This window comes from Anomaloglossus baeobatrachus, chromosome 9 (assembly GCF_048569485.1).
Source record: "Anomaloglossus baeobatrachus isolate aAnoBae1 chromosome 9, aAnoBae1.hap1, whole genome shotgun sequence".
Classification (NCBI taxonomy): Eukaryota; Metazoa; Chordata; class Amphibia; order Anura; family Aromobatidae; genus Anomaloglossus; species Anomaloglossus baeobatrachus.
The window spans coordinates 163,145,737-163,162,725 of record NC_134361.1 but is presented as its reverse complement, the minus strand read 5'-3'; the positions used below and the strand labels follow the sequence as shown (position 1 = coordinate 163,162,725).

The window sequence follows — 16,989 nt, the reverse complement described above, 5'->3', positions numbered from 1 at the left end:
CACCCATGACTGTCCCCAATTGGGTTCAGAAGCTAAATGTCTATCATGACCTCTCTTTTAGAATGTCCAAGAGCAAGCAAACTCTTCCTCCAGGTGAGGGAGCCAACAGCCCACTCAAGACATCATCTTTGCTCAAAGAAAACCCCAAAAACCAATGCATGATAGGAATAAACAGGTAACTTTCTTTGGAGTGGAAGCGGAGAGATCGCACCAGATGCCAATTCTAGATCTTATCACACCTGTGGTCACTGCAGCAGCAGGTGAATCCACTTTGTCCAAAAGGGATCTATTCCATTCAATTGCAAATGATCTAGATAAGACAGAGAACAAGATACTGCAGCACGGGACATAGTCGAGTTGGTCAGGTTGAGTGGTGATGAGTTTGCTATTTGGATGAATAAAGAAAGTAAAAAGTGTGAAAGATAAAAAACAAAAGGAGGAAGTATTGAGGTGCATATGAAGACGTATGCTTTCTTCCAATTCATTAAATCGGGCTAATATGAATCAGGTGAATTGAGTTCTGCTTTTGGAAACTGGGTTAAGAAGGGGTGCACCGGTCCTGGAGGTACTGCAATACCAGGTCAATGCGTGGAGTGGACAGAGCAAGCTCTTTTTCCATCTCCCTGTTCTAAAAATCCATTTAATATATGGTCCCCAGATAGGGGACGTATCAGATATTAAACTGATAAGAACAGATTTTTTGATTTAATGAAGCTTTCCAAAGCACCGCAAAAAATGCATGACCAAAGTCACACCAAAAACAGTGCAAAGGCTAGGATTCGTGTGGACCCCTCCGTGAGGAGAGGGTCCCCAAAAATCAACCCCGTCCCTCCGAGCCAGAAGGCCACGGCAAGGGTCAGGGATCTTCGGTGCTCCCCCAAGCCGAAGCCTGGTTGAGCCTTGTCGTTGCTCCCAGCGTCCACCCAGGCATCTTACCCAAGTGGAGTAGAGAGCTACTAGTTGTTGGTTTCGCAGCCGAAACTGCCCGGACCGTCAACCGGTGTTGGTTTCTCAGCCCAAGGCTAACCGGACCTCCAACCGGGTGTTGGTTTCTCAGCCGAAGCTGACCCGGACCTCCAACCGGGTGTTGGTTTCTCAGCCGAAGCTGACCCGGACCTCCAACCGGGTGTTGGTTTCTCAGCCGAAGCTGACCCGGACCTCCAACCGGGTGTTGGTTTCTCAGCCAAAGCTGACCCAGACCTCCAACCGGGTGTTGGTTTCTCAGCCCAAAGCTGAACGGACCTCCGACCATGATTATAAAAATTTCCCTTCCTAGCCAGAAGGCCGGGATAGAGCAATATGCTCAGAAAGTATGAAAAGGCAAGGTACGGTGTGCTACAGAGCCCAAGGCTCGCCGGGGTCCCAAGCCAGCAAGCTCAGACTCACTCCAGGGTCGTCAATCCTGGGGCACATTGCACCAAAGCCCCCACACTTACTCAGTCTAATAGCCTCGATCCTGGTAGGGCCATGGTTTCCTCTAGATGGATATACTATCCTCCCAAAGTACTAACAAGCGCAACCTTCCAGTGTGCATTGCATCATTGTACTAAGGTGGCCGGAGCCTTAAACCACCTTTTCGAACGATACTACACTTGATCTTAGCCAAAAGGCCGAGAAGCGATAACCAGAATTGGTTTGGGCCTCGAGTGGCACCCTGGCCTATGCCGGACACATCTTAGGGAGAGAGAGCGAGAGGGAGACAAACCCACGCCTACACAAGACATTTTGTCACCCAAGCCAACCCTTGAAAAGGCTGCTTTGCAGAGCAAAAACAAGAAGAATGGTGCGTTTTGCAGCCGCCGCCCACTGCAATGAATCTGAATAACTCCTCCTTTTGGGCGCAAGCAACTCCCCTCCCCCTTGCAGTCTTTTCAATTCATGATACAAAAAGACGGACAGGACAGGTTGCCTGACTTTCCGTCACTGCCACCCTTTGCCATCCTTACCCGTAGAAAGCCCTTTCATCATCCCCAAACCCTAATCTTTTCCCTTCCCTTCCCAGCCCCAAACCCTGCCCTCTGTACCCATCTCACCACCCGCATCCCTTCTCCTATCATCCCCCTACCACCCGAGAAAAAAAAAAGCTTGCCCCCTCCTTCCACTAGCCCACCTCCCACCCAAAGAGAAACTTCTGCTGCGCAGCTAGCTTTCTAGGCAGCAGCGCTATTGTGATGTCAGCGGGGGGCATTGTGACAAGCCGCCAGTGTTCCGTCTCTTCATGTTGTGCACTGTTCAAACGGAAAATACATCAACAGGCAGACTACAGAAAAGCTTACTAACAAAGGTTAGAGGGGGGCTTTCTCAGAGGGCTTTTTACAGTTTGTCTATTCCCAATTAGCCGTTTAAGTGTACTTAATGAAAGTAGTAATTCTTTCATAGGCCGCCCATTCTTAGTATTTGACGTTCCTTATATTGCGGTATCAGGCTGCGCAGCAGGTTGCAAAACATTCATCACCCATGACTGTCCCCAATTGGGTTCAGAAGCTAAATGTCTATCATGACCTCTCTTTTAGAATGTCCAAGAGCAAGCAAACTCTTCCTCCAGGTGAGGGAGCCAACAGCCCACTCAAGACATCATCATTGCTCAAAGAAAACCCCAAAAACCAATGCATGATAGGAATAAACAGGTAACTTTCTTTGGAGTGGAAGCGGAGAGATCGCACCAGATGCCAATTCTAGATCTTATCACACCTGTGGTCACTGCAGCAGCAGGTGAATCCACTTTGTCCAAAAGGGATCTATTCCATTCAATTGCAAATGATCTAGATAAGACAGAGAACAAGATACTGCAGCACGGGACATAGTCGAGTTGGTCAGGTTGAGTGGTGATGAGTTTGCTATTTGGATGAATAAAGAAAGTAAAAAGTGTGAAAGATAAAAAACAAAAGGAGGAAGTATTGAGGTGCATATGAAGACGTATGCTTTCTTCCAATTCATTAAATCGGGCTAATATGAATCAGGTGAATTGAGTTCTGCTTTTGGAAACTGGGTTAAGAAGGGGTGCACCGGTCCTGGAGGTACTGCAATACCAGGTCAATGCGTGGAGTGGACAGAGCAAGCTCTTTTTCCATCTCCCTGTTCTAAAAATCCATTTAATATATGGTCCCCAGATAGGGGACGTATCAGATATTAAACTGATAAGAACAGATTTTGATTTAATGAAGCTTTCCAAAGCACCACAAAAAATGCATGACCGAAGTCACACCAAAAACAGTGCAAAGGCTAGGATTCGTGTGGACCCCACCGTGAGGAGAGGGTCCCCAAAAATCAACCCCGTCCCTCCGAGCCAGAAGGCCACAGCAAGGGTCAGGGATCTTCGGTGCTCCCCCAAGCCGAAGCCTGGTTGAGCCTTGTCGTTGCTCCCAGCGTCCACCCAGGCATCTTACCCAAGTGGAGTAGAGAGCTACTAGTTGTTGGTTTCGCAGCCGAAACTGCCCGGACCGTCAACCGGTGTTGGTTTCTCAGCCCAAGGCTAACCGGACCTCCAACCGGGTGTTGGTTTCTCAGCCGAAGCTGACCCAGACCTCCAACCGGGTGTTGGTTTCTCAGCCGAAGCTGACCCAGACCTCCAACCGGGTGTTGGTTTCTCAGCCCAAAGCTGACCACACCTCCGACCGGGATTATAAAAATTTCCCTTCCTAGCCAGAAGGCCGGGATAGGGTAATATGCTCAAAAAGTATGAAAAGGCAAGGTACGGTGTGCTACAGAGCCCAAGGCTTGCCGGGGTCCCAAGCCAGCAAGCTCAGACTCACTCCAGGGTCGTCAGTCCTGGGGCACGTTGTACCATAGCCCCCCACCCTTACTCAGTCTAATAGCCTCAATCCTGGTAGGGCCATGTTTTCCTCTAGATGAATATACTATACACCCAGAGTACTAGCAAGCGCAACCTTCCAGTGTGCATTGTATCATTGTACTAAGGTGGCCTGGAGCTTAAACCACCTCTTCGAACAACACTACACTTGATCTTAGCCAAAAGGCCGAGAAGCGATAACCAGAATTGGTTTGGGCCTCGAGTGGCACCCTGGCCTATGCCGGACACATCTTAGGGAGAGAGAGCGAGAGGGAGACAAACCCACGCCTACACAAGACATTTTGTCACCCAAGCCAACCCTTGAAAAGGCTGCTTTGCAGAGCAAAAACAAGAAGAATGGTGCGTTTTGCAGCCGCCGCCCACTGCAATGAATCTGAATAACTCCTCCTTTTGGGCGCAAGCAACTCCCCTCCCCCTTGCAGTCTTTTCAATTCATGATACAAAAAGACGGACAGGACAGGTTGCCTGACTTTCCGTCACTGCCACCCTTTGCCATCCTTACCCGTAGAAAGCCCTTTCATCATCCCCAAACCCTAATCTTTTCCCTTCTTTTCCCAGCCCCAAACCCTGCCCTCTGTACCCATCTCACCACCCGCATCCCTTCTCCTATCATCCCCCTACCACCCGAGAAAAAAAAAAAAAAAAAAGCTTGCCCCCTCCTTCCACTAGCCCACCTCCCACCCAAAGAGAAACTTCTGCTGCGCAGCTAGCTTTCTAGGCAGCAGCGCTATTGTGATGTCAGCGGGGGGCATTGTGACAAGCCGCCAGTGTTCCGTCTCTTCATGTTGTGCACTGTTCAAACGGAAAATACATCAACAGGCAGACTACAGAAAAGCTTACTAACAAAGGTTAGAGGGGGGCTTTCTCAGAGGGCTTTTTACAGTTTGTCTATTCCCAATTAGCCGTTTAAGTGTACTTAATGAAAGTAGTAATTCTTTCATAGGCCGCCCATTCTTAGTATTTGACGTTCCTTATATTGCGGTATCAGGCTGCGCAGCAGGTTGCAAAACATTCATCACCCATGACTGTCCCCAATTGGGTTCAGAAGCTAAATGTCTATCATGACCTCTCTTTTAGAATGTCCAAGAGCAAGCAAACTCTTCCTCCAGGTGAGGGAGCCAACAGCCCACTCAAGACATCATCATTGCTCAAAGAAAACCCCAAAAACCAATGCATGATAGGAATAAACAGGTAACTTTCTTTGGAGTGGAAGCGGAGAGATCGCACCAGATGCCAATTCTAGATCTTATCACACCTGTGGTCACTGCAGCAGCAGGTGAATCCACTTTGTCCAAAAGGGATCTATTCCATTCAATTGCAAATGATCTAGATAAGACAGAGAACAAGATACTGCAGCACGGGACATAGTCGAGTTGGTCAGGTTGAGTGGTGATGAGTTTGCTATTTGGATGAATAAAGAAAGTAAAAAGTGTGAAAGATAAAAAACAAAAGGAGGAAGTATTGAGGTGCATATGAAGACGTATGCTTTCTTCCAATTCATTAAATCGGGCTAATATGAATCAGGTGAATTGAGTTCTGCTTTTGGAAACTGGGTTAAGAAGGGGTGCACCGGTCCTGGAGGTACTGCAATACCAGGTCAATGCGTGGAGTGGACAGAGCAAGCTCTTTTTCCATCTCCCTGTTCTAAAAATCCATTTAATATATGGTCCCCAGATAGGGGACGTATCAGATATTAAACTGATAAGAACAGATACTACACTTGATCTTAGCCAAAAGGCCGAGAAGCGATAACCAGAATTGGTTTGGGCCTCGAGTGGCACCCTGGCCTATGCCGGACACATCTTAGGGAGAGAGAGCGAGAGGGAGACAAACCCACGCCTACACAAGACATTTTGTCACCCAAGCCAACCCTTGAAAAGGCTGCTTTGCAGAGCAAAAACAAGAAGAATGGTGCGTTTTGCAGCCGCCGCCCACTGCAATGAATCTGAATAACTCCTCCTTTTGGGCGCAAGCAACTCCCCTCCCCCTTGCAGTCTTTTCAATTCATGATACAAAAAGACGGACAGGACAGGTTGCCTGACTTTCCGTCACTGCCACCCTTTGCCATCCTTACCCGTAGAAAGCCCTTTCATCATCCCCAAACCCTAATCTTTTCCCTTCCCTTCCCAGCCCCAAACCCTGCCCTCTGTACCCATCTCACCACCCGCATCCCTTCTCCTATCATCCCCCTACCACCCGAGAAAAAAAAAAAAAAAAAGCTTGCCCCCTCCTTCCACTAGCCCACCTCCCACCCAAAGAGAAACTTCTGCTGCGCAGCTAGCTTTCTAGGCAGCAGCGCTATTGTGATGTCAGCGGGGGGCATTGTGACAAGCCGCCAGTGTTCCGTCTCTTCATGTTGTGCACTGTTCAAACGGAAAATACATCAACAGGCAGACTACAGAAAAGCTTACTAACAAAGGTTAGAGGGGGGCTTTCTCAGAGGGCTTTTTACAGTTTGTCTATTCCCAATTAGCCGTTTAAGTGTACTTAATGAAAGTAGTAATTCTTTCATAGGCCGCCCATTCTTAGTATTTGACGTTCCTTATATTGCGGTATCAGGCTGCGCAGCAGGTTGCAAAACATTCATCACCCATGACTGTCCCCAATTGGGTTCAGAAGCTAAATGTCTATCATGACCTCTCTTTTAGAATGTCCAAGAGCAAGCAAACTCTTCCTCCAGGTGAGGGAGCCAACAGCCCACTCAAGACATCATCATTGCTCAAAGAAAACCCCAAAAACCAATGCATGATAGGAATAAACAGGTAACTTTCTTTGGAGTGGAAGCGGAGAGATCGCACCAGATGCCAATTCTAGATCTTATCACACCTGTGGTCACTGCAGCAGAAGGTGAATCCACTTTGTCCAAAAGGGATCTATTCCATTCAATTGCAAATGATCTAGATAAGACAGAGAACAAGATACTGCAGCACGGGACATAGTCGAGTTGGTCAGGTTGAGTGGTGATGAGTTTGCTATTTGGATGAATAAAGAAAGTAAAAAGTGTGAAAGATAAAAAACAAAAGGAGGAAGTATTGAGGTGCATATGAAGACGTATGCTTTCTTCCAATTTATTAAATCGGGCTAATATGAATCAGGTGAATTGAGTTCTGCTTTTGGAAACTGGGTTAAGAAGGGGTGCACCGGTCCTGGAGGTACTGCAATACCAGGTCAATGCGTGGAGTGGACAGAGCAAGCTCTTTTTCCATCTCCCTGTTCTAAAAATCCATTTAATATATGGTCCCCAGATAGGGGACGTATCAGATATTAAACTGATAAGAACAGATACTACACTTGATCTTAGCCAAAAAGCCGAGAAGCGATAACCAGAATTGGTTTGGGCCTCGAGTGGCACCCTGGCCTATGCCGGACACATCTTAGGGAGAGAGAGCGAGAGGGAGACAAACCCACGCCTACACAAGACATTTTGTCACCCAAGCCAACCCTTGAAAAGGCTGCTTTGCAGAGCAAAAACAAGAAGAATGGTGCGTTTTGCAGCCGCCGCCCACTGCAATGAATCTGAATAACTCCTCCTTTTGGGCGCAAGCAACTCCCCTCCCCCTTGCAGTCTTTTCAATTCATGATACAAAAAGACGGACAGGACAGGTTGCCTGACTTTCCGTCACTGCCACCCTTTGCCATCCTTACCCGTAGAAAGCCCTTTCATCATCCCCAAACCCTAATCTTTTCCCTTCCCTTCCCAGCCCCAAACCCTGCCCTCTGTACCCATCTCACCACCCGCATCCCTTCTCCTATCATCCCCCTACCACCCGAGAAAAAAAAAAAAAAAAAAGCTTGCCCCCTCCTTCCACTAGCCCACCTCAAACCCAAAGAGAAACTTCTGCTGCGCAGCTAGCTTTCTAGGCAGCAGCGCTATTGTGATGTCAGCGGGGGGCATTGTGACAAGCCGCCAGTGTTCCGTCTCTTCATGTTGTGCACTGTTCAAACGGAAAATACATCAACAGGCAGACTACAGAAAAGCTTACTAACAAAGGTTAGAGGGGGGCTTTCTCAGAGGGCTTTTTACAGTTTGTCTATTCCCAATTAGCCGTTTAAGTGTACTTAATGAAAGTAGTAATTCTTTCATAGGCCGCCCATTCTTAGTATTTGACGTTCCTTATATTGCGGTATCAGGCTGCGCAGCAGGTTGCAAAACATTCATCACCCATGACTGTCCCCAATTGGGTTCAGAAGCTAAATGTCTATCATGACCTCTCTTTTAGAATGTCCAAGAGCAAGCAAACTCTTCCTCCAGGTGAGGGAGCCAACAGCCCACTCAAGACATCATCATTGCTCAAAGAAAACCCCAAAAACCAATGCATGATAGGAATAAACAGGTAACTTTCTTTGGAGTGGAAGCGGAGAGATCGCACCAGATGCCAATTCTAGATCTTATCACACCTGTGGTCACTGCAGCAGCAGGTGAATCCACTTTGTCCAAAAGGGATCTATTCCATTCAATTGCAAATGATCTAGATAAGACAGAGAACAAGATACTGCAGCACGGGACATAGTCGAGTTGGTCAGGTTGAGTGGTGATGAGTTTGCTATTTGGATGAATAAAGAAAGTAAAAAGTGTGAAAGATAAAAAACAAAAGGAGGAAGTATTGAGGTGCATATGAAGACGTATGCTTTCTTCCAATTCATTAAATCGGGCTAATATGAATCAGGTGAATTGAGTTCTGCTTTTGGAAACTGGGTTAAGAAGGGGTGCACCGGTCCTGGAGGTACTGCAATACCAGGTCAATGCGTGGAGTGGACAGAGCAAGCTCTTTTTCCATCTCCCTGTTCTAAAAATCCATTTAATATATGGTCCCCAGATAGGGGACGTATCAGATATTAAACTGATAAGAACAGATACTACACTTGATCTTAGCCAAAAGGCCGAGAAGCGATAACCAGAATTGGTTTGGGCCTCGAGTGGCACCCTGGCCTATGCCGGACACATCTTAGGGAGAGAGAGCGAGAGGGAGACAAACCCACGCCTACACAAGACATTTTGTCACCCAAGCCAACCCTTGAAAAGGCTGCTTTGCAGAGCAAAAACAAGAAGAATGGTGCGTTTTGCAGCCGCCGCCCACTGCAATGAATCTGAATAACTCCTCCTTTTGGGCGCAAGCAACTCCCCTCCCCCTTGCAGTCTTTTCAATTCATGATACAAAAAGACGGACAGGACAGGTTGCCTGACTTTCTGTCACTGCCACCCTTTGCCATCCTTACCCGTAGAAAGCCCTTTCATCATCCCCAAACCCTAATCTTTTCCCTTCCCTTCCCAGCCCCAAACCCTGCCCTCTGTACCCATCTCACCACCCGCATCCCTTCTCCTATCATCCCCCTACCACCCGAGAAAAAAAAAAAAAAAAAGCTTGCCCCCTCCTTCCACTAGCCCACCTCCCACCCAAAGAGAAACTTCTGCTGCGCAGCTAGCTTTCTAGGCAGCAGCGCTATTGTGATGTCAGCGGGGGGCATTGTGACAAGCCGCCAGTGTTCCGTCTCTTCATGTTGTGCACTGTTCAAACGGAAAATACATCAACAGGCAGACTACAGAAAAGCTTACTAACAAAGGTTAGAGGGGGGCTTTCTCAGAGGGCTTTTTACAGTTTGTCTATTCCCAATTAGCCGTTTAAGTGTACTTAATGAAAGTAGTAATTCTTTCATAGGCCGCCCATTCTTAGTATTTGACGTTCCTTATATTGCGGTATCAGGCTGCGCAGCAGGTTGCAAAACATTCATCACCCATGACTGTCCCCAATTGGGTTCAGAAGCTAAATGTCTATCATGACCTCTCTTTTAGAATGTCCAAGAGCAAGCAAACTCTTCCTCCAGGTGAGGGAGCCAACAGCCCACTCAAGACATCATCATTGCTCAAAGAAAACCCCAAAAACCAATGCATGATAGGAATAAACAGGTAACTTTCTTTGGAGTGGAAGCGGAGAGATCGCACCAGATGCCAATTCTAGATCTTATCACACCTGTGGTCACTGCAGCAGCAGGTGAATCCACTTTGTCCAAAAGGGATCTATTCCATTCAATTGCAAATGATCTAGATAAGACAGAGAACAAGATACTGCAGCACGGGACATAGTCGAGTTGGTCAGGTTGAGTGGTGATGAGTTTGCTATTTGGATGAATAAAGAAAGTAAAAAGTGTGAAAGATAAAAAACAAAAGGAGGAAGTATTGAGGTGCATATGAAGACGTATGCTTTCTTCCAATTCATTAAATCGGGCTAATATGAATCAGGTGAATTGAGTTCTGCTTTTGGAAACTGGGTTAAGAAGGGGTGCACCGGTCCTGGAGGTACTGCAATACCAGGTCAATGCGTGGAGTGGACAGAGCAAGCTCTTTTTCCATCTCCCTGTTCTAAAAATCCATTTAATATATGGTCCCCAGATAGGGGACGTATCAGATATTAAACTGATAAGAACAGATACTACACTTGATCTTAGCCAAAAGGCCGAGAAGCGATAACCAGAATTGGTTTGGGCCTCGAGTGGCACCCTGGCCTATGCCGGACACATCTTAGGGAGAGAGAGCGAGAGGGAGACAAACCCACGCCTACACAAGACATTTTGTCACCCAAGCCAACCCTTGAAAAGGCTGCTTTGCAGAGCAAAAACAAGAAGAATGGTGCGTTTTGCAGCCGCCGCCCACTGCAATGAATCTGAATAACTCCTCCTTTTGGGCGCAAGCAACTCCCCTCCCCCTTGCAGTCTTTTCAATTCATGATACAAAAAGACGGACAGGACAGGTTGCCTGACTTTCCGTCACTGCCACCCTTTGCCATCCTTACCCGTAGAAAGCCCTTTCATCATCCCCAAACCCTAATCTTTTCCCTTCCCTTCCCAGCCCCAAACCCTGCCCTCTGTACCCATCTCACCACCCGCATCCCTTCTCCTATCATCCCCCTACCACCCGAGAAAAAAAAAAAAAAAAAAGCTTGCCCCCTCCTTCCACTAGCCCACCTCCCACCCAAAGAGAAACTTCTGCTGCGCAGCTAGCTTTCTAGGCAGCAGCGCTATTGTGATGTCAGCGGGGGGCATTGTGACAAGCCGCCAGTGTTCCGTCTCTTCATGTTGTGCACTGTTCAAACGGAAAATACATCAACAGGCAGACTACAGAAAAGCTTACTAACAAAGGTTAGAGGGGGGCTTTCTCAGAGGGCTTTTTACAGTTTGTCTATTCCCAATTAGCCGTTTAAGTGTACTTATTGAAAGTAGTAATTCTTTCATAGGACGCCCATTCTTAGTATTTGACGTTCCTTATATTGCGGTATCAGGCTGCGCAGCAGGTTGCAAAACATTCATCACCCATGACTGTCCCCAATTGGGTTCAGAAGCTAAATGTCTATCATGACCTCTCTTTTAGAATGTCCAAGAGCAAGCAAACTCTTCCTCCAGGTGAGGGAGCCAACAGCCCACTCAAGACATCATCATTGCTCAAAGAAAACCCCAAAAACCAATGCATGATAGGAATAAACAGGTAACTTTCTTTGGAGTGGAAGCGGAGAGATCGCACCAGATGCCAATTCTAGATCTTATCACACCTGTGGTCACTGCAGCAGCAGGTGAATCCACTTTGTCCAAAAGGGATCTATTCCATTCAATTGCAAATGATCTAGATAAGACAGAGAACAAGATACTGCAGCACGGGACATAGTCGAGTTGGTCAGGTTGAGTGGTGATGAGTTTGCTATTTGGATGAATAAAGAAAGTAAAAAGTGTGAAAGATAAAAAACAAAAGGAGGAAGTATTGAGGTGCATATGAAGACGTATGCTTTCTTCCAATTCATTAAATCGGGCTAATATGAATCAGGTGAATTGAGTTCTGCTTTTGGAAACTGGGTTAAGAAGGGGTGCACCGGTCCTGGAGGTACTGCAATACCAGGTCAATGCGTGGAGTGGACAGAGCAAGCTCTTTTTCCATCTCCCTGTTCTAAAAATCCATTTAATATATGGTCCCCAGATAGGGGACGTATCAGATATTAAACTGATAAGAACAGATACTACACTTGATCTTAGCCAAAAGGCTGAGAAGCGATAACCAGAATTGGTTTGGGCCTCGAGTGGCACCCTGGCCTATGCCGGACACATCTTAGGGAGAGAGAGCGAGAGGGAGACAAACCCACGCCTACACAAGACATTTTGTCACCCAAGCCAACCCTTGAAAAGGCTGCTTTGCAGAGCAAAAACAAGAAGAATGGTGCGTTTTGCAGCCGCCGCCCACTGCAATGAATCTGAATAACTCCTCCTTTTGGGCGCAAGCAACTCCCCTCCCCCTTGCAGTCTTTTCAATTCATGATACAAAAAGACGGACAGGACAGGTTGCCTGACTTTCCGTCACTGCCACCCTTTGCCATCCTTACCCGTAGAAAGCCCTTTCATCATCCCCAAACCCTAATCTTTTCCCTTCCCTTCCCAGCCCCAAACCCTGCCCTCTGTACCCATCTCACCACCCGCATCCCTTCTCCTATCATCCCCCTACCACCCGAGAAAAAAAAAAAAAAAAAAGCTTGCCCCCTCCTTCCACTAGCCCACCTCCCACCCAAAGAGAAACTTCTGCTGCGCAGCTAGCTTTCTAGGCAGCAGCGCTATTGTGATGTCAGCGGGGGGCATTGTGACAAGCCGCCAGTGTTCCGTCTCTTCATGTTGTGCACTGTTCAAACGGAAAATACATCAACAGGCAGACTACAGAAAAGCTTACTAACAAAGGTTAGAGGGGGGCTTTCTCAGAGGGCTTTTTACAGTTTGTCTATTCCCAATTAGCCGTTTAAGTGTACTTAATGAAAGTAGTAATTCTTTCATAGGCCGCCCATTCTTAGTATTTGACGTTCCTTATATTGCGGTATCAGGCTGCGCAGCAGGTTGCAAAACATTCATCACCCATGACTGTCCCCAATTGGGTTCAGAAGCTAAATGTCTATCATGACCTCTCTTTTAGAATGTCCAAGAGCAAGCAAACTCTTCCTCCAGGTGAGGGAGCCAACAGCCCACTCAAGACATCATCATTGCTCAAAGAAAACCCCAAAAACCAATGCATGATAGGAATAAACAGGTAACTTTCTTTGGAGTGGAAGCGGAGAGATCGCACCAGATGCCAATTCTAGATCTTATCACACCTGTGGTCACTGCAGCAGCAGGTGAATCCACTTTGTCCAAAAGGGATCTATTCCATTCAATTGCAAATGATCTAGATAAGACAGAGAACAAGATACTGCAGCACGGGACATAGTCGAGTTGGTCAGGTTGAGTGGTGATGAGTTTGCTATTTGGATGAATAAAGAAAGTAAAAAGTGTGAAAGATAAAAAACAAAAGGAGGAAGTATTGAGGTGCATATGAAGACGTATGCTTTCTTCCAATTCATTAAATCGGGCTAATATGAATCAGGTGAATTGAGTTCTGCTTTTGGAAACTGGGTTAAGAAGGGGTGCACCGGTCCTGGAGGTACTGCAATACCAGGTCAATGCGTGGAGTGGACAGAGCAAGCTCTTTTTCCATCTCCCTGTTCTAAAAATCCATTTAATATATGGTCCCCAGATAGGGGACGTATCAGATATTAAACTGATAAGAACAGATACTACACTTGATCTTAGCCAAAAGGCCGAGAAGCGATAACCAGAATTGGTTTGGGCCTCGAGTGGCACCCTGGCCTATGCCGGACACATCTTAGGGAGAGAGAGCGAGAGGGAGACAAACCCACGCCTACACAAGACATTTTGTCACCCAAGCCAACCCTTGAAAAGGCTGCTTTGCAGAGCAAAAACAAGAAGAATGGTGCGTTTTGCAGCCGCCGCCCACTGCAATGAATCTGAATAACTCCTCCTTTTGGGCGCAAGCAACTCCCCTCCCCCTTGCAGTCTTTTCAATTCATGATACAAAAAGACGGACAGGACAGGTTGCCTGACTTTCTGTCACTGCCACCCTTTGCCATCCTTACCCGTAGAAAGCCCTTTCATCATCCCCAAACCCTAATCTTTTCCCTTCCCTTCCCAGCCCCAAACCCTGCCCTCTGTACCCATCTCACCACCCGCATCCCTTCTCCTATCATCCCCCTACCACCCGAGAAAAAAAAAAAAAAAAAGCTTGCCCCCTCCTTCCACTAGCCCACCTCCCACCCAAAGAGAAACTTCTGCTGCGCAGCTAGCTTTCTAGGCAGCAGCGCTATTGTGATGTCAGCGGGGGGCATTGTGACAAGCCGCCAGTGTTCCGTCTCTTCATGTTGTGCACTGTTCAAACGGAAAATACATCAACAGGCAGACTACAGAAAAGCTTACTAACAAAGGTTAGAGGGGGGCTTTCTCAGAGGGCTTTTTACAGTTTGTCTATTCCCAATTAGCCGTTTAAGTGTACTTAATGAAAGTAGTAATTCTTTCATAGGCCGCCCATTCTTAGTATTTGACGTTCCTTATATTGCGGTATCAGGCTGCGCAGCAGGTTGCAAAACATTCATCACCCATGACTGTCCCCAATTGGGTTCAGAAGCTAAATGTCTATCATGACCTCTCTTTTAGAATGTCCAAGAGCAAGCAAACTCTTCCTCCAGGTGAGGGAGCCAACAGCCCACTCAAGACATCATCATTGCTCAAAGAAAACCCCAAAAACCAATGCATGATAGGAATAAACAGGTAACTTTCTTTGGAGTGGAAGCGGAGAGATCGCACCAGATGCCAATTCTAGATCTTATCACACCTGTGGTCACTGCAGCAGCAGGTGAATCCACTTTGTCCAAAAGGGATCTATTCCATTCAATTGCAAATGATCTAGATAAGACAGAGAACAAGATACTGCAGCACGGGACATAGTCGAGTTGGTCAGGTTGAGTGGTGATGAGTTTGCTATTTGGATGAATAAAGAAAGTAAAAAGTGTGAAAGATAAAAAACAAAAGGAGGAAGTATTGAGGTGCATATGAAGACGTATGCTTTCTTCCAATTCATTAAATCGGGCTAATATGAATCAGGTGAATTGAGTTCTGCTTTTGGAAACTGGGTTAAGAAGGGGTGCACCGGTCCTGGAGGTACTGCAATACCAGGTCAATGCGTGGAGTGGACAGAGCAAGCTCTTTTTCCATCTCCCTGTTCTAAAAATCCATTTAATATATGGTCCCCAGATAGGGGACGTATCAGATATTAAACTGATAAGAACAGATACTACACTTGATCTTAGCCAAAAGGCCGAGAAGCGATAACCAGAATTGGTTTGGGCCTCGAGTGGCACCCTGGCCTATGCCGGACACATCTTAGGGAGAGAGAGCGAGAGGGAGACAAACCCACGCCTACACAAGACATTTTGTCACCCAAGCCAACCCTTGAAAAGGCTGCTTTGCAGAGCAAAAACAAGAAGAATGGTGCGTTTTGCAGCCGCCGCCCACTGCAATGAATCTGAATAACTCCTCCTTTTGGGCGCAAGCAACTCCCCTCCCCCTTGCAGTCTTTTCAATTCATGATACAAAAAGACGGACAGGACAGGTTGCCTGACTTTCCGTCACTGCCACCCTTTGCCATCCTTACCCGTAGAAAGCCCTTTCATCATCCCCAAACCCTAATCTTTTCCCTTCCCTTACCAGCCCCAAACCCTGCCCTCTGTACCCATCTCACCACCCGCATCCCTTCTCCTATCATCCCCCTACCACCCGAGAAAAAAAAAAAAAAAAAAGCTTGCCCCCTCCTTCCACTAGCCCACCTCCCACCCAAAGAGAAACTTCTGCTGCGCAGCTAGCTTTCTAGGCAGCAGCGCTATTGTGATGTCAGCGGGGGGCATTGTGACAAGCCGCCAGTGTTCCGTCTCTTCATGTTGTGCACTGTTCAAACGGAAAATACATCAACAGGCAGACTACAGAAAAGCTTACTAACAAAGGTTAGAGGGGGGCTTTCTCAGAGGGCTTTTTACAGTTTGTCTATTCCCAATTAGCCGTTTAAGTGTACTTAATGAAAGTAGTAATTCTTTCATAGGCCGCCCATTCTTAGTATTTGACGTTCCTTATATTGCGGTATCAGGCTGCGCAGCAGGTTGCAAAACATTCATCACCCATGACTGTCCCCAATTGGGTTCAGAAGCTAAATGTCTATCATGACCTCTCTTTTAGAATGTCCAAGAGCAAGCAAACTCTTCCTCCAGGTGAGGGAGCCAACAGCCCACTCAAGACATCATCATTGCTTAAAGAAAACCCCAAAAACCAATGCATGATAGGAATAAACAGGTAACTTTCTTTGGAGTGGAAGCGGAGAGATCGCACCAGATGCCAATTCTAGATCTTATCACACCTGTGGTCACTGCAGCAGCAGGTGAATCCACTTTGTCCAAAAGGGATCTATTCCATTCAATTGCAAATGATCTAGATAAGACAGAGAACAAGATACTGCAGCACGGGACATAGTCGAGTTGGTCAGGTTGAGTGGTGATGAGTTTGCTATTTGGATGAATAAAGAAAGTAAAAAGTGTGAAAGATAAAAAACAAAAGGAGGAAGTATTGAGGTGCATATGAAGACGTATGCTTTCTTCCAATTCATTAAATCGGGCTAATATGAATCAGGTGAATTGAGTTCTGCTTTTGGAAACTGGGTTAAGAAGGGGTGCACCGGTCCTGGAGGTACTGCAATACCAGGTCAATGCGTGGAGTGGACAGAGCAAGCTCTTTTTCCATCTCCCTGTTCTAAAAATCCATTTAATATATGGTCCCCAGATAGGGGACGTATCAGATATTAAACTGATAAGAACAGATACTACACTTGATCTTAGCCAAAAGGCCGAGAAGCGATAACCAGAATTGGTTTGGGCCTCGAGTGGCACCCTGGCCTATGCCGGACACATCTTAGGGAGAGAGAGCGAGAGGGAGACAAACCCACGCCTACACAAGACATTTTGTCACCCAAGCCAACCCTTGAAAAGGCTGCTTCGCAGAGCAAAAACAAGAAGAATGGTGCGTTTTGCAGCCGCCGCCCACTGCAATGAATCTGAATAACTCCTCCTTTTGGGCGCAAGCAACTCCCCTCCCCCTTGCAGTCTTTTCAATTCATGATACAAAAAGACGGACAGGACAGGTTGCCTGACTTTCTGTCACTGCCACCCTTTGCCATCCTTACCTGTAGAAAGCCCTTTCATCATCCCCAAACCCTAATCTTTTCCCTTCCCTTCCCAGCCCCAAACCCTGCCCTCTGTACCCATCTCACCACCCGCATCCCTTCT

General features: G+C 46.9%; 10 non-coding genes and 1 pseudogene across 10 annotated transcripts; all 11 read right to left on the bottom strand.

Moving 5' to 3' along the window:
* Positions 1-543: 543 nt before the first annotated feature.
* LOC142253219 (U2 spliceosomal RNA) lies at positions 544-741 on the bottom strand. Its single transcript, XR_012726531.1, has one exon. It is a non-coding gene; the product is annotated as a U2 spliceosomal RNA (small nuclear RNA).
* Positions 742-1,480: 739 nt separating this feature from the next.
* On the bottom strand, positions 1,481-1,622 carry LOC142253687 (U2 spliceosomal RNA; annotated as a pseudogene).
* Positions 1,623-2,995: 1,373 nt separating this feature from the next.
* Positions 2,996-3,191, bottom strand: LOC142253200 (U2 spliceosomal RNA). The gene has a single exon (XR_012726512.1). It is a non-coding gene; the product is annotated as a U2 spliceosomal RNA (small nuclear RNA).
* Positions 3,192-5,370: 2,179 nt separating this feature from the next.
* On the bottom strand, positions 5,371-5,561 carry LOC142252532 (U2 spliceosomal RNA). The gene has a single exon (XR_012725906.1). It is a non-coding gene; the product is annotated as a U2 spliceosomal RNA (small nuclear RNA).
* A 1,380-nt stretch (positions 5,562-6,941) lies between these two features.
* LOC142252888 (U2 spliceosomal RNA) lies at positions 6,942-7,132 on the bottom strand. The gene has a single exon (XR_012726251.1). It is a non-coding gene; the product is annotated as a U2 spliceosomal RNA (small nuclear RNA).
* A 1,381-nt stretch (positions 7,133-8,513) lies between these two features.
* Positions 8,514-8,704, bottom strand: LOC142252531 (U2 spliceosomal RNA). The gene has a single exon (XR_012725905.1). It is a non-coding gene; the product is annotated as a U2 spliceosomal RNA (small nuclear RNA).
* A 1,380-nt stretch (positions 8,705-10,084) lies between these two features.
* On the bottom strand, positions 10,085-10,275 carry LOC142252530 (U2 spliceosomal RNA). The gene has a single exon (XR_012725904.1). It is a non-coding gene; the product is annotated as a U2 spliceosomal RNA (small nuclear RNA).
* A 1,381-nt stretch (positions 10,276-11,656) lies between these two features.
* Positions 11,657-11,847, bottom strand: LOC142252846 (U2 spliceosomal RNA). Its single transcript, XR_012726212.1, has one exon. It is a non-coding gene; the product is annotated as a U2 spliceosomal RNA (small nuclear RNA).
* A 1,381-nt stretch (positions 11,848-13,228) lies between these two features.
* On the bottom strand, positions 13,229-13,419 carry LOC142252529 (U2 spliceosomal RNA). The gene has a single exon (XR_012725903.1). It is a non-coding gene; the product is annotated as a U2 spliceosomal RNA (small nuclear RNA).
* Positions 13,420-14,799: 1,380 nt separating this feature from the next.
* LOC142252528 (U2 spliceosomal RNA) lies at positions 14,800-14,990 on the bottom strand. The gene has a single exon (XR_012725902.1). It is a non-coding gene; the product is annotated as a U2 spliceosomal RNA (small nuclear RNA).
* Positions 14,991-16,371: 1,381 nt separating this feature from the next.
* Positions 16,372-16,562, bottom strand: LOC142252527 (U2 spliceosomal RNA). Its single transcript, XR_012725901.1, has one exon. It is a non-coding gene; the product is annotated as a U2 spliceosomal RNA (small nuclear RNA).
* Positions 16,563-16,989: the final 427 nt, after the last annotated feature.